The sequence below is a fragment of the Chelonoidis abingdonii genome, chromosome 7 (genome assembly GCF_003597395.2).
Source record: "Chelonoidis abingdonii isolate Lonesome George chromosome 7, CheloAbing_2.0, whole genome shotgun sequence".
Classification (NCBI taxonomy): Eukaryota; Metazoa; Chordata; order Testudines; family Testudinidae; genus Chelonoidis; species Chelonoidis abingdonii.
The window spans coordinates 38,537,936-38,553,866 of NC_133775.1; the positions used below are offsets into that span (position 1 = coordinate 38,537,936).

General features: G+C 40.0%; 1 protein-coding gene across 1 annotated transcript in view; it reads left to right on the forward strand.

Moving 5' to 3' along the window:
• The window catches only part of PALMD (palmdelphin), a 68,455-nt gene that overhangs the window by 16,577 nt on the left and 35,947 nt on the right, over positions 1-15,931 (forward strand). The window lies entirely within an intron of this gene.

Here is a 15,931-nt window from a genome sequence, read left to right on the forward strand (position 1 = left end):
AACAACCTGCTGCCCATTGATTTCATTTGGTGGCCTAGTTCAGTGTTTAGATGACAAGTAAATAACTTTTCCTATTTACTTTCTCTACATTCACTCATGATTTATATCTTCTATCAGATCCCTTAGTCTTCTCTTTTCCAAGCTGAAAAGTCCTAGCCTCTTAATCTCTCCTCATATGGGACCATTCCAAACCCCTAATCATTTAGTCCCTTCTCTGAACCTTTTCTATGCCAGTATATCTTTTTTGAGATGAGGAGACCACATCTGTACGCAGTATTCAAGATGTGGGCGTACCATGGATTTACACAAGGGCAATAAGATACCTCCATCTTATTTCAATCCCTTCCTAAAGATTCCTAAGATCCTGTTTGTTTTTTGACGCACTGCACAGTGCGTGGACGTCTCAGAGAACTATCATGATGACTCCGAATCTTCTCCTGATTCGTTGTAGCTAATTAGCCCCATCCTATTGTATGTATAGTTGGGTTATTTCTTCCAATGTGCATTACGTTACATTATACCACATAAATTTCATTTGCCATTTGTTGCCCCAATCACTTAGTTTTGTGAGATCTTTTTGAAGTCTTCACAGTCTGCTTTGGTCTTAACTATCTTGAGCCAGTTTATTATAATCTGAAAACTTTGCACCTCACTGTATACCCTTCTCCAGATCATTTATGAATAAGTTAATAAGACTGGTCCTGACTTACCTTGGGCGATCACCACTTTTACTCTTCCATCTGAGAATTACACTTATTCCAACTTTGTTCCCTGTCTTTTAACTATTCTCAGACCAAGACGACCTTCCTCTTATCCATGACAACTTAATTTACGTAAGAGCCTTTGTGAGGGACCTTGTCAACGGCTTTCTGGAAATTTAAGTACATTATGTCACTGGATCCTCTTGTCCACATGTTCATTGACCCCTTCAAAGAACTCTAATAGATTAGTAAAACACGATTTCCCTTTACAGAAACCACGTTGACTTTTGCCCAACAATTTATGTCTTCTATGTGTCTGACAATTTTATTCTTTACTATTGTGTTCACCTAATTTGCCCAGTACTGACATTAGACTTACCAGTCTGCTAATTGCTGGTATCACCTCTAGAGCCCTTGTTAAAATTGGCGATACATTAGCTAACTTCCAGTCATTGGGTAAGAAGCCGATTAAAGGACAGGTTACAAATCACAGTTTTTTGCCTTTATGATTCAGAGAAATCTCAAACACCTAAACATATTCAGTTCATCAGCGAGAGCCTGAACAATAGCTTGCCAAGTGTCATCTGCCTTGATCTGAGAGCGCTGTGGATTTCATATTCACGTTCTTGTAATTTGGCATCCCCTGCCTGCACACAGAACATCCAAAGTAATCAGATTTTGCCACAAATTCATCATTTTGCTTCGCAATCACGCACCATCAACAAATAAACTAATAATGGCCCTGTGTAAGACAGCAATATCAAAGCCTTGACACTCCAAGGAATGGTTAAGAGGGTGAGATCTGGGGAAGAGAGAGTGACTATTAGTCCACCAAAGAGAGAGACCAACGCCAAGACTTCAGGTTGGTTTTTAATAACACAGAAGTCCAGCAGGAGAGTAACTAGTCAGCAAGACAGCTATATGGTAATCTGTGTAGTTGTAGTGCATAGATAGAGAGATAGATGTGCAAACTGTTTCCTCCACTGGTATCCTTAGCCACATTTCATTCTGCTGTGTAGTTGTAGTGCATAGATAGAGAGATAGATGTGCAAACTGTTTCCTCCACTGGTATCCTTAGCCACATTTCATTCTGCTGCTGGACTTTGAATTCTAACCATGATCACCCAGAGTGCTGGAGGAAGATTAATTTTCACTGAAACTCTTCTAAAGCATTGTCAGTTTGCAAGAGGAAATCGTGATATATAAGCAGTGAAAAAAGGCCTTTCCCATAATTATGAAGATAAGGTGTATGTCATCAATATATTTGTTTACTCTTGCAATGTAATGCAACAAAGAAAAACTTTTAGAGATTCTAGCAATTTTCCATCACTGACTAATTAATCCTAAAGCACATGCCACTTTAGTTGAGAAATCTAACATCAGAGAAGCCTTTGCCAATTGTGTTAAATGTTTTTGGGGTTGTTTGCTTTTAATCAATTTCTATTTAGAAAAAAAACAAAACACATACCACTGCCAAATAGACTTCATAGTACAAAAGTCCTCTTATAATTTGAAATACATAATAGTTTTCCTACTGCATAGTGACATGAAGCATTTTGGATGTTGAACAGCTATTTTAGCTCCAACCAAAGTATTTAATTTTGCGAACTATAATAATCATGAGAGAGCTACTGTCTTTTACATTATAACTTCTATGTCAAGAAACTTGATTTTTTTTTTTAGGACTCACTTTCCTAGATCTGCAACAGGCATATTCCCAGTAGTTTTTCATTTCTGAACTGCACAGGAAGCAATCGTAAAAACACTGTCCGTATATCATCATAACTGGCAAAAGGAAGACGAGAAACAATCTCTTCAGTTAAGAATCTTCCCAGTGTTCTAGGAACCCAAAGGAGACCAAAAAGGTTGTGGTTTATCTGTCCTTACACTGTACATTGTCAATATAGGGAATGTGAAACAGAACCTACCAGTATACACATGTGTGCACGCGCACAGAGACACACATGGGCACACCCCTTGTTAGACAAATCTAATGGTTTTATAATTAAGCAGATTGGAGACAGATGCCATCAGAGATTTTCTCTGTAAATTTCTGTGACTGGAGAGAGATTAAACTAGGCTGATTACTAATTTAGCCTACAGATAAAAGGTAACGCATGACACACAGTTCCTATTCTGTTTACAATGTCATCCTACATCCACTAATTCAAAGGAAGAATTGGCACCTGGATTAAGAGTCCTTATAAACCTTTTTCCTTTATTCAGGAAGAGCCAATTATTCAGGATGATTGAATGCCAACATAATTGCATAATCAAAGCTTTACAAACATGAGAATTAAAACAATTCTTATTCCACTTTCATATCTGAAGCTCTTGCTAACTAGGGACCAGGTGCGTGAGTTGCAAAGAATTAGTCATTGTCTCACAATAGGAATTTCGTTATAAACCAGACCAAAGTTTATTGGCTAGTCCAGAGGTCAGCAACCTTTCAGAAGTGGTGTGCCAAGTCTTCATTTATTCACTCTAATTTAAGGCTTTGCGTGCCAGTAATACATTGTAATGTTTTTAGAAGGTCTCTTTCCATAAGTCTATAATATATAACTAAACTATTGTTGTATGAAAAGTAAATAAGGTTTTCAAAATATTTAAGAAGTTTCATTTAAAATTAAATTAAAATGCAGAGCCCCCCCAGACCAGTGGCCAGGATCCGGACAGTGTGAGTGCCACTGAAAATCAGCGTGCATGCCGCCTTCGGCACCCGTGTCATAGGTTGCCTACACCTGGGCTAGTCATTCAGAATGTGGATCAGGTAAATTAAAGGCAAAGGTAAATTTCAGATAAACTGTTAAATTAATCTAGACATGATATTATAGGAATCCAGCGAGGGTGATATGAGGAGAAAGCAAATAAAAATTGAGGGTTAGAACTACAAAAGCAACGCAGCTGTCTCTATCTTCTGCACCAAATGGTTTCCATAACTGCATTACACACAAATTTTACCTGCAACAATTATACAATTAACTAAATTACTACTTAAAACAGCAAGTTAAACAGAGAAATTTTGAGTCAAGAACAGGACCTTAAGAAAAAAACTTTATGAAGTCAAAGCATTTTCTTGAATCACATTACTGAGTTGTGATTCCTCTTTTAACGCTCCATGCAACACAAACCAAATTCTAATAGCCTTGCTTATGTGAGTAATCTATTGAGGTCTATCCCTCATTCATTGCTCGTGGCATTTTTAAAGCTGGAATTTGATTGAACCCACACTGACAAAAAGCCCTGTGGCTGGAAACCTCCAAGAAGGTGGCTTGGAAGCACGGTCTGGTGGACAGATGCCCACGGAGGATTTTTCAGAAGGGCCCAGGACAGCTCCAAGGCTGATCTAATTGCTTAAAAATTAGTTGCAGTCTAGATACAATTAAGCCAGGAGGCACAGGCTACAGAGTCCAAACAGCAGCCCAACACACACTCTTGAAAGACACAGAAAGAGGCAGACAGGATTTGCTGAGGTTTTATAGGATTAGTATGGGGAAGGAGGATGGGCTAGGAGAGATGAGGGAGAGGAGGTAGCAGAGACTGGAACTCAGAGAAGAGATACTGTGGGTTAGGGGAACAGTATCAGGAAGAGTCTCTAGTGCAGCATTTGATCATACTGGGGCTGGTACATCATGAGACAATTTAGATAGCAGCCACTAGGCCAGGGGTGGTCAGTAGGCATACACGAGCCAAATCTGGACCACCAGGTGCTTTTGAAACACCCCCCCCCCCAAAAGAAAACAAAATATTTACTTATTATCAGTATTATTATTTTCTCTGGAGTCTGGGCCTTAACTATACCTTGACCAAAAAAATTGGATCTTGAGAAAAAATAATTGACTATATCTCTGAAGGGGAAGCAGGGCTCAGAGGAAGAGGTGCATTTACCATCCTAACAGGATCTATGAGCCTTGAAGGATTTTCATCATCCTAAGACACAGGTCACACCAGGATATAGGCTATTCTACCCTGTCTGTTCAGGTTCTCATACCACACTCAATGGAGTGGTATTTGTGTACCTAGACTCAATGCTGAAGTCATCCAGCATCTCTGTATGAGCTGAAGGGGGAGCCATGGGGGCAGCCATGCCTTCTCTGCAATAGTCAGGATCACCATAGCATCCAGTAATTCTTGCCACTTGCCCTTTCAAAGGACCCTCTCTGTACATAGGAGACAGCTTTAATGCTACAGTCCACAGGGGTTTAAGCTTCCCAATGGATAGAGAGATCCAACACCAAATTATATAGTTATTCTTTGCCATGGATCTCTTCCCATCTGTACTGGGCACAGCACATATGTTCTGAAGGGACCAAGAGGAGACAATACAGCCAGTAAATAGACCACATACCTATTCCATGGCTAGATGGGCCGTTATGGTGGCTGTCTACCCAAGACCATATCACAAGTTTTATACCCTGTCATAGCCCACACAGCATTTATCCAGGACATAACCTGAAGGCACAAACTCTACATACTGTCAGCACAGAAGGTTCGTAAATATTTGCCCAGAAGCTCATCCTTGAGAAGGAGCATTTCTGTCATTCTGGTGTAAGTTTCTTAGTCTTCCTAGATAAGCTTCTTTTTGTCTGTCTCTGTCCTCTCTGCTATCTCCCTCATCACTTGTTCCTGCATGTGGTGAATCTCCAAAGGTGCCTAAAACAGCATACATTTACCCTGCTCACAGCTGGCCTCAGATGTGATGCGCTAATTTACAACTGGCAGGTTTCTGTTCAACTCCGACTCCTCAGGTAATTGGCATGGGTGCAAGTAACAGGTGCTCAGGCAATTTGAGTGTAGCCAAACACCAGCTTTGAAAATTCCCTGGGTGCTCAACTCCCACTTTAGCCCCTAGATCGAGACCCACGTTGTTATTTGTGCTTCTCCAAACTTTTTAAGAGGGTGAGCCACAGTGTGTAGAAATTGATTCTGATACGCGTCACATTCCACTCCCACTACATTCGAGCAATGTGTGAAAAGTTGTCTTCACTTTTGAAAGCTAATCAATTCTCCCTGTTTGGTTGATGCTATTTCTGAAGCTCCATGAATTTAGAGGCTGGTGAGGTCATTTTACTGTCCCAGCAGGCTTCAGGTGCCCCATGAGAAAACTGCTGAGGTGACTTGAATGAGTGACCTTAGAGCAGCAGGGAGAGATAGTGCATTTAGAAATAGGGAGAACAGCAGAGCACAACATCATCTAGCAGTGAAGATGTGAAAATCCCAGTGTCTAAGTCCCCAGCAGAACTGAATACATAAATGAAACAGGCTCCCAGAGCGGTTAGATTTATGGAAAGCACCATCTCATTCTACTTTGAAAATTCCTTGTCCGAGTTTATCAGAACTACTTGCTCACATCCTCTGCAAAGTGTCCAAAGGGGGCCATTTGAAAACTCCCCTGGGTATCTCCTACATGAAACGTAGAACTTCAAGCTTAGAAGCTAGTTAATTTTGCCAACTCATCTCTAGGCCTCCTGCTGTCTATTGCCACATGGGAATGAGAGTTATGTTGTGTTCTGTACGCTCTCTACACCTTTATTACAGGAAGTAAGATTGTATCTCACTACCAGGTTAGGATGCAGTCCTCTAATAGAAGACTTCAGCTGTTAAACTGAAAAACGTCTTAGCCAAGGCTGTCCAATTGTTCTCATTCCTGTCCCCTCAAAACTTCTGAATTGCATTAAAAATTGACTCATGCCCTCACTGTGATCAAATATTTCTGAAAGGATACAAACAAATTCCAAATTGATGTGATCAAAAATATCAGATATATGATTTGCTTAGAATGCTATTAATCTAAAATATAACAATAAATCAAACAATCTATTAGTAAATGGGCACATTTCTGTAGTCTTTATTTGAGCAGAATTCTCATTTGAATCTGGGGCTTGGAATGTGTGGACTTTATGGAATTTAGTGACTTTGATGCTATTAAGGAGTCAAGACTGGATATCCCACATAGGGCTTTTGGGGGGGAATTCTGCCAAAGGGCCCTGATCTAGCAAAGCATGTAAGCATGTGCCTAACTTTAAGCTTCCAAATACTCCTATTGAAGACAAATGGGACTATTTGCTTTTCAAGATCTATAAGAGAGAAGAATTTGCAGATAATGAAAAACTGTGTAGAGAAAGAGTCCTGTATCACATGCAGAGTCCTGTATCTCACCTCACTCTTATATAATGTTTTTCTTCTATAGATCTCAAAGCACTTTACAAAAGGAAGTAAATTTTATCATCCCTGTCTTACAGAATACAAAATAAAAGAGACTGAAAGATGAAGTGACTTACCCATTGGCATCCAGAAAGCCAGTGTCAGACCCAGGCATAGAACCCAAGTTTTATATTTAAAGGGGACAGAATGAGAGCTTTAGGTTGTTTGAGGACTTAAGAGTCAATTTAATTTTACTTATTCAGACTTGTGTATTGCAATTAATATCCAGGAAGGAACCTGTAACCTTGTCAGTCAATAGTGTACTGAGATCTACAAGGAATTTTAAAATAAACTCTGGGAGATGCATTCAGGAGTCTGCCTGATGATTAACAGGAATTAGTTCTCAAGATCTGCACCAGCCATGAAATAAATTCCATACAATTACATTTGTTAAAAATAATCAGCTTATAACAATAATGACCTTGGTGTGGGGCATTTCCTGGGGATTAGTGGCCACATGAGGCTCCTTGGCTGCGTTTTAAGCCATCTAGTCCTTCCAGCTGGTCATTAAGTCCTAGGAAATGCCCTCTACCTCTTGCATCATTGTCTAAATTGATGCTGTTAAAAAGTCACACTTTAGCTTTCTTACCCTGGTTTAAATTTAGGGTTAGGGTTAGGACCCGCCAAGTCCTGTACTCAGATTTACCCTAGGAGCCAGCATCTTTAAATCTACCTGCTCTGCATACTTTTAAAATATATAAATAGAGGGTATATCTACACTGCAGTTGCAGCTTTGACCTGAGCTAGCTAAATTAAAGCTAGCTTGGGTTTCTCTCCACAAGCTGCAGTCACACCCTGTGACTTCAGTGTGAACATATCCTGAATCTTATCCTTATTGTCCCCATTTACCAGGCCTCCACAATGCTGTAAGGAAGGTGGATGTAACCAGTGGATACCTTACCCAGAGTAGAATGCCCTTGGAAGTAATATACTGGGCCTTATTCTTGAAGAGACTGGTGTACAACCAGTATAACTCCATTGACTTCAGTGGAGTGTCTCCTGATTTCAGCCAATGAACATGAGAGGAATATGAATATCTGGTGCTTAGCTGTAGTGTTACCAAACATAGTGGTGTAAGTAATTAGTCTGTGAAATTAATAATAAGTCATAAATGGACAATACTAGACAACAGCATTAAACTGTGCATTCTTTGCTTCTATATAGTTCTCACTATTTTGTGATATTGGCCACAGTAAAAGCTGGTTAAATAAATACACAACTGTGTAATTTGTGAACAATTTTAGAGAATAAAAGTGAGAAGTTCAGTTTCCTGTTAGTTGTGGGATGATGACATTTGTAGTTCACGAGTATTTAGATTATTTCAGGTATTCATGAATCTTTGCAAATGTTAGCATGAATGATGTGCTATTCATTGTTCCATTACCTAAAGAGATTCCATCATCCAGTCAGTGAGCAGAAACAACCCTGTGTAATGTAGGTGACATGAACGGCATTACAAATATAGAACACTGAAGAGTTGTAGTGAATTCTTTGAGAATGACTGATGGGATGCAGGGCCGGTGCTTCCATTTAGGCGACCACGGATTTGGTGGGGCGGCAGGCTGCTCCAGTGGACCTTCCGCAGATGTGCCTGTGGAGAGAGTCTGCTGGTCTCACGGCTCCGGTGGAGCATCCGCAGGCACGTCTGCGGCAGGTCCACCGGAGCCGCGGAACTGGCGAGTGGCAGAGCACTCCCCGCGGCGTGCCACTGTGCTTGGGGTGGCGAAATGGCTAGAGCCAGCCCTGCATCTAGGGCACCAAAAACCCTGGCACCGCTCCTGATGGGATGAAAGTTATTCTCAGCCTATTTGGTGGATACTTACCAATACTGAATACATTAGCCAAAAAAAAGTCAGGATTGCTTTGCAGAGAATGTTATGTGCTACAAATAATTTGTTCTGTTCCACTTACATTAACTTTACGCATTAGCTCCTGCCATTTATTTTTTCCTCTTTAGTACTATGAAAAGTGTAAGCAAAGTGACTCCCGTGTTAGCTGGTTTTCTGACCACCCACACTCTACAGGATAGTGCAGAACTGAGAGCATGGTAGGGATTGACAGATGTCTGAAGTCACCATTCTTTCAAACAGTTTTAAATTTCAGACGAACAGCTGGGTGCATAAAGAAAGTAAACAGTAGCTAGACAACTGTTACACAGCTGACCAAAGCTCCAAAAGTAAGTACAATATGTTTTGAAGCTAGGGGAAGGCTTAAGCAAAGCACTGTTGGGAAAGTCTCCATACATTGTAGCACAAGTGCAGATAATCCAAAGACGTTATTTCATATGTAGCTATATGTGTTACATATTTGCAGGCCATACAACTGCATGAATGTTTTCAGTAAGTTTAAGCATTCCACAATCAGTGTTACATCTAAAAGGTCTGGGGCTGGAGAGAAAGAGAATGGACACTCACCTCCACTGAGCTTTATAATTTACTTAAGGTCCCAGTCGTTCTCTTGCTAAGACAAAACTCCCACTGGAATTGGTGGGAATTTTGCCCAAGTACAACTATTAGGACTGAGCCGTAATCTTTGTACAGAAATCCTGACCTGCCTTACACACCTGCGGAAGACTTAAAACCAATTAGCCATGAAATGGAGGCCATAACCAGCAGAGTTCCCAGGCAGAGGGACACTGCTCATTCCTGAGCATTGTGGAGATCTTGGTAATGGATCTCTACAGCCCCTTACTGTGCATCCACACACTACTGATCTACTGGGCCAACACTCCATGTGGAAGGGAACCGCAGGCTGCATCTGCTTACCCCCAGTGCTCTGTTTGAATAGCTGCAACCCAGCCGCATAGGCTCAGCCTCAAGCCCTCTAATGTGTGTGTGCGCAGGCAGCATAGTGCTTTTATGTGAGCTGTGCTCCATTCCCTAGGGTTTGACCTGACTTACAGTGTATTTGATTTCGGCTAAAATGAAACAACTCCACTACAACAACTAAGGCTTAAGTCTCAAAGCGCACTTCTAAATATTCCCAGCACAGTTGGCATTGTGGAGTTTTAAGTCCTGCCCTATTCTGATATGGAGCTGCAGCAGTTGGAAAATGCTTGGTTGCAATCAACACATTCCACAACATGCCCAGGGGCTGCTATCTTATATAAAAAGTGCCTGTCCCTGATCTAGGCACTTGAACAATTTCTATTAAAAAAACCTCATATTCATATCAGAAGAGCAACTTGTTTTAAACTAAAGTTTCAGCTGAAGTAGGACATTTAAATACAAAATAGAAACCATTTGTTAGTTTCTTTGGATGAATTTCCATTTTCAGAAATATATAAATGCTTTTCCAGGTATTTATGGCCCATTAATTGTTATATTGCCAAGGAATATATGGTAAACCATGGAAATGATTCAAAAAAATTGAATATATTTGGTCAGTTTATTGAATAAACCTAAAAAAGTATGGACAAGATTCAGTTAGTACAATCACTTTTTCAGGTTGATTAATCTGTGTATTAACAAGTATGTTGAATATAGATCCAACACAGATATATACACAGTAGATACTGTCCAGGATGTGCTATGCTAAGCAAATATTCCTAATACAGAGAAATTAATCTGCAATGTAACATTTATATATCATCTTTTATGAACTCTGACAAGGCATTTTACTATAAACATGATCAAAATAATCACAGTTTTAAAATAATCAAAAAGACAATGGCAAACAGGTGTTTCTTTAGTTTGGTTTAAAAGCTATAACAGATTTGGGGTTATGAATAGAAACAGGAAGGGAGTTTCACCAACAGCAACAATCACTCAGAGCTCTTCCTCCTGAAGATTCAGGGTGTGGGCTTGCTTGGGCAAGCAAGGAAAACAGGATTTTTTCAAGGGAGCTCAACATGCTGGGTACTAAACACTTGAAAGTCTGGACCTGAGCTCTGGAAAAGTCTGACACCAAGGGTGAAATCCGAACCTCATTGTCATCAATAGGAGTTTTTCCACTGACTTCGCTGGAGCCATGACTTCACCCTTATTACCTAAGAAGGAAAGAGAGAGAGAGAAATTGATTTACATTACTATGTAATTTGATGGAAAGTCAATATGGGGTAATATGTTAAATCTACTGGGTACCTTTAAGAATACAGACTGTAGTGTAACTGTAAAATAGGGAACATCTGCAAACAAGTTAACAGTAGCTAAAGGGAGTCAGAGCAAATCTTCCAGCCTGATGATACCATGGGTATGGTTGGAAAACATTCCATTTTCAAAATATGTAATATTACAAGTCACTAATAATGTTCATAAACTCTTTAGTCACCACCAGGAACTACCCATGTTCTAAGGTGATATTTAAAAAGCCATGTGTTCCTAGTTCTTCTAATAGTTTTAAAGCTCGCTCATATTTGGGATCATTTCTTATTGTGAAATCCTTTCATGAGCCATTGCCACTCCCAATCCCACTCACAGTTTGTAGTCCTTGTGGATACAAGTGTTTTCCGAAGGCAGTATCAAGATCCAATGAAAATAAACTCCTTTTAATGTGCTGGGTGTTGCTAACTGGTAACTTCCTCCCATTTTGTATTGTCCCTGTGTATTTGTTTCCATTCCTTGCATTTAAGATTTTGTTTCTGTAACTAAGTCTTCTCTCATTGCCTAAGTCTGCCAAATATCCAATTCATATGCAGGTTGTTCTGGCCTACTTGTGAAACATCTGTTCATTGGTGTGCTTGTTGGTCAGAAAGAGCCTCTATAAACCACAAAAAAGTTCTAAATGGGGTAAAATGATCAGGGCATATCTCTGGATGAAAACTGACCCATGCCACAACACTGTGAAAGCACAGCTGGATGAAGCAGCCCGAAGTGCATTTGAGAATACCAGTGAAATTGGCCCTTGACCTTGAAAGACATTCTGGGTAGCCTAAGGGTATAGCTGCTGAATTTCATTCCTCAGTGTTGTGCAAGAATATGCAGAGCTGATGGGCAGATCTCCCCTAGAACTGCTTGTTTAGAAAGTGCCCAGAAGATTTTTATGCTTATCTAAGCTGCTTTTGTTTATCATAAATTCACCATGACTTCCAACATTGGTTTTTTTTCTGTCAATCTCCCATAAAAATGGTCTTACTTGTTCTATTAGTTATCTTTAAAGAACTAAATTGCTTGGATCCTGGCTATGCAAGAGACCACGTCCTCCTCAATGGTGTTACGGCATTCAAGGTCAGCTAAGCCACTCCAGCCAGCAGCCTTCTGGTTTAATTAAAAGGCTGTGGCAAGGCATTCTCAGTGAGAGAGGCCCAGAACTCTAGAATTTATTGTCTCTCCCCCATCCCCCAAAACAGACAAACTTAAAGCTACATATAGACAAACTCATGGTGAAGGCAAGTTTACTCTATTAAAAACAATAACAGCACTTAGCAGAAAAGAGAGACTAGACCCTCAGCTGGCATAAGTTGGATTCACTCCACTGGCTTTTAAAAAAACATGAAGATGTTAATGGGATCTTGCTAATTTACACCCACTGCAAATCTGGTCCTATAACTGTAGTCAAACATCTATTCCCTAGCAAACAACGGGGTTATTACCTGTTGATTAAGAGGAGATGCTTATAGCCTCAATAATACAGAATTCTCTTTTGATTTAGTTTAGTGTTTCCCTTCAGACTGCAATTTCAGTTTTCAGGGCCCATTTCTATTTTCAGTTATGCTGGATTACACAGTTTAACACTATTTTTACAATTACCATTAAAAGCCATAAGCAAGGATATGGAAAAGTGGGTGAAGGGACAGCTGGTGCAGTTCTGATGTGGCATGATTTTTCTGTGCTGCTCTTTAGAATTTGCTTTTAGGAGCACAAATCTCAGAAACAAGATCCATATTCATTTCCAGCTGTGAATGTGTTTCTTCAGGCCCACTTGTGAACTTTTATCATAATGTTCTGTTCCCCTAAATTCCCACCCACTTCATTACATGACTGTATAATGCAATTGTTTCACCATTTGCCTTGGATACACATTAGGCAATCTGACTCCTACATTAGGAATCCATGGCAAAATGGAAACAAATGAATAAAGGGAATGAACACAAAAGAATGCGATTTGCATGACAGATCAAGCGGCACAATCACCCTTTTCTAAGTAACTCAAAATATCAGTCCATCCAAACCAGAAATATACATTACATGACCACCCACAATAGAAAAGACAGGTTAAATACACTTTTCCACTAGAAGATTTTTTTTCCCTTTGATTTATGAACTAGGTAAGATATTTCCAAAGGAAATTTTATCTGTCAGCTTTCAGGAATCTTGCAGACTGAAAGCACAGCTGTTTGGATCCACTGATTTGACAATATGTAATGTCTTGGTTACTGCGCTGTTATTGGCAAAGCAGGCTTAAGGGCAGACAAAGTGACAGCTGGCCCATTTCTTCTTTTGCCATGTAAATCCGATTTAGAATAGGAATTAACATAACTGGAAAATAACCTAGTGGCTGAACCAAAAATTCTACCTAGCAACAGGTTAATTGAGAAACACAGTTAAATAGTTTTATAATAATGGGCACTTACAGAGCCCAGTAGCATTACTCATACTTGCCTTTCCCTTTTAGAGTAACCTTGAACTCTGCAACATAGATGAGGGAAAGAAAACATTAAATCTCAGCTAGTACGTCTCCTTATGGCCACTTAACTGCTAATAAAGTACTTTTAATAAATCCCACCTGTAGACTATGTGATTTAGGAACTTACTTCCTTTTGAAAGTCAATTGGACTTAGGCAATTTAAGAAAATATTACCATACATTGATAGCATCTACTATAGTTGGAAGTTTGAATGATACTGATAGACACCAAAGGAAGTCTCATCTAGCTCTTTTCAGCTGGAGGTGTGGTAGATAGAGAACACCTGATTCTGTTCCCATCCACCATGGGCAGTCATTTACATCAGGGCTAAGTATAAAATGTCCCAAATTGAAGTGGCAGGATTTTACACCCATTATGCAAAGGACTTCACAAAGTTTCAGATAAAGGGAGAATCTGGGCCAATAGCTTGGATAGAATGGGGGCTTCTCAGAGCTCTCCTTCTCCACAAAAAATTGCTTATAGATTTAGAACATCAAATCTTTGTTTCAAGCTTACTATACACATATAATGAAAATACGGATCATAAATTAGGCTGGTTTTCCTAGGGGTTGTCAGTTGGCCACCCAAACTACATCTAGCAGAATCACTGCACACAAGTTGTCTGCCTAGATGTAATTACTATTCTGGGGCTTGGTCGTGAAAAAGATCACATCAGTAGCTCCTCTGGGCCTAGTTCTCCAATGCTTTGCACCTTGTGTAGTCATTTACACTTCTCCAGAGAGTGTTACCAAACTAGTTCAGAATGGTAAAATTTTGTACACTCTTTCCATAGGTGTGAATGATTACAAGAGGTGCAAGATCATGGAAATCAAGGGGCCATTTGAACTCAAGTTTTAACCCATACTGGTTTTACATCCATGAAATTCCACTGATGACAGAGGGCAGAATTTGGCCCCAAATGGCTTCTTTATCTTGGTCATTAGTATTAATCTCCTTTAGGAATGGGTATGGTTCTAAAACTCAGGTAAGCATCCAAAACTTGAGACAATTTCTACAGATTCATAAGGCCAGAAGGGATCTATAGATTTTAATAAGGATGAAACAAGTAGGAGTCTATGAAAAAGTAATTAGGTTCAATAGAAGTATATCATGTTACAGAAAATTATTTTTCTCACTATAGGATTCTATAACAGAGATATTATTAAGTTCTATGGGGGTAGTTAAGTTGTTTTCTTTTAAATCCGTAAGGGAATGTTTATCTGGACATATCCAAACTTCCATGGCCTGCCACAGTTGTCTCTTCTGATAGCTCAATACTTCGGGCTTCGAACAGCAACCTTTACCTTTCTTGTGGTATTTTTAATTTTAGGTGCTGACCCAAACCAGGAAGAGCAGAACATGTTAATAGTGAAACAAAAAAAATTAGTTCTCTTATCACACAGTGAACATGAATTAATTTCAAGTTTTGAACAAAAGTTCAAGGTGGATCTTGAAGACATTAATGCATCCCTAAATTCTGCCTGAAGGGAAGCATAAATGCATGGGCAAATGATGGCATAAATATGGGATATGCAATTAAGTATTGAATCCTATCGGGATCTGTAGAGGGAAGATTCACTTACTGGATAGATCACTTGTAAGCTGTCAATTCTGTTGCATCTCAGCATTTATCAGTAGCTGGTCTATATCCATTATGGTGATGTACTGCTAGTTATGTAGGTGGGCAGCTTTTGGACCCAGCCAGGGGAATAAAGAGTGTGAAGTCAGGAGCCTGAGGCAAAGGGGGTAGGGTTGGAAGCAGCTTGGATCTTGCATGTGAGTCAGGAGCAAAGTCCAGGTGATGTGCTATGGGCAGGTACTGGTGGTGCTGACTCAGAATGGAAGATGGGGCGAGGGGAAGATAATGAAACACCAAGGTCCTTGCTGGAGGTTTACACATCTATAAAGAGAGAGGACCAGTGGCACTGAGGCAGGTTTGGTGCTGCACCTCACCTATGCCTAACAACCCAGCCACAGGGGGGCATAAAAATATACACACCTACCATTCACTGAATGAGAGGTCAGAGCAACAGGCAAGAGTTTCATCCATCTCTCCTCAGCATGGGTGAAAGTCATTTCCTTGCACCAACTCATTACATGTGAATTGATCCCATGATTTGAATTACAGTGTATTTAGTGTCTGTGCATTAAGTGCAAAAAGAGTGGAGACACTGATAGATCCTTGCATACAGCGTATTTGCAGACATTACAGTTACACATTGCTGAGGGCTGAAGCGATTCCAGACTCACATTACATCTTATGTGTACCCAGCTTCAGCTTTTACGCATGTGCTAGGATTTTTTCGATGAGTGGATTTTATCTGAGGCAGTTCCACCCATTTTGGAGGTTTCCTAGTCTGATTTTAGAAGGCTCACTCCCAGTCACATAAGCAGAAAGGTGAAAACGTACACCATCCCTTAAGTAGCACAATACCAAGTTCCAAAGCACATGACAGATATAC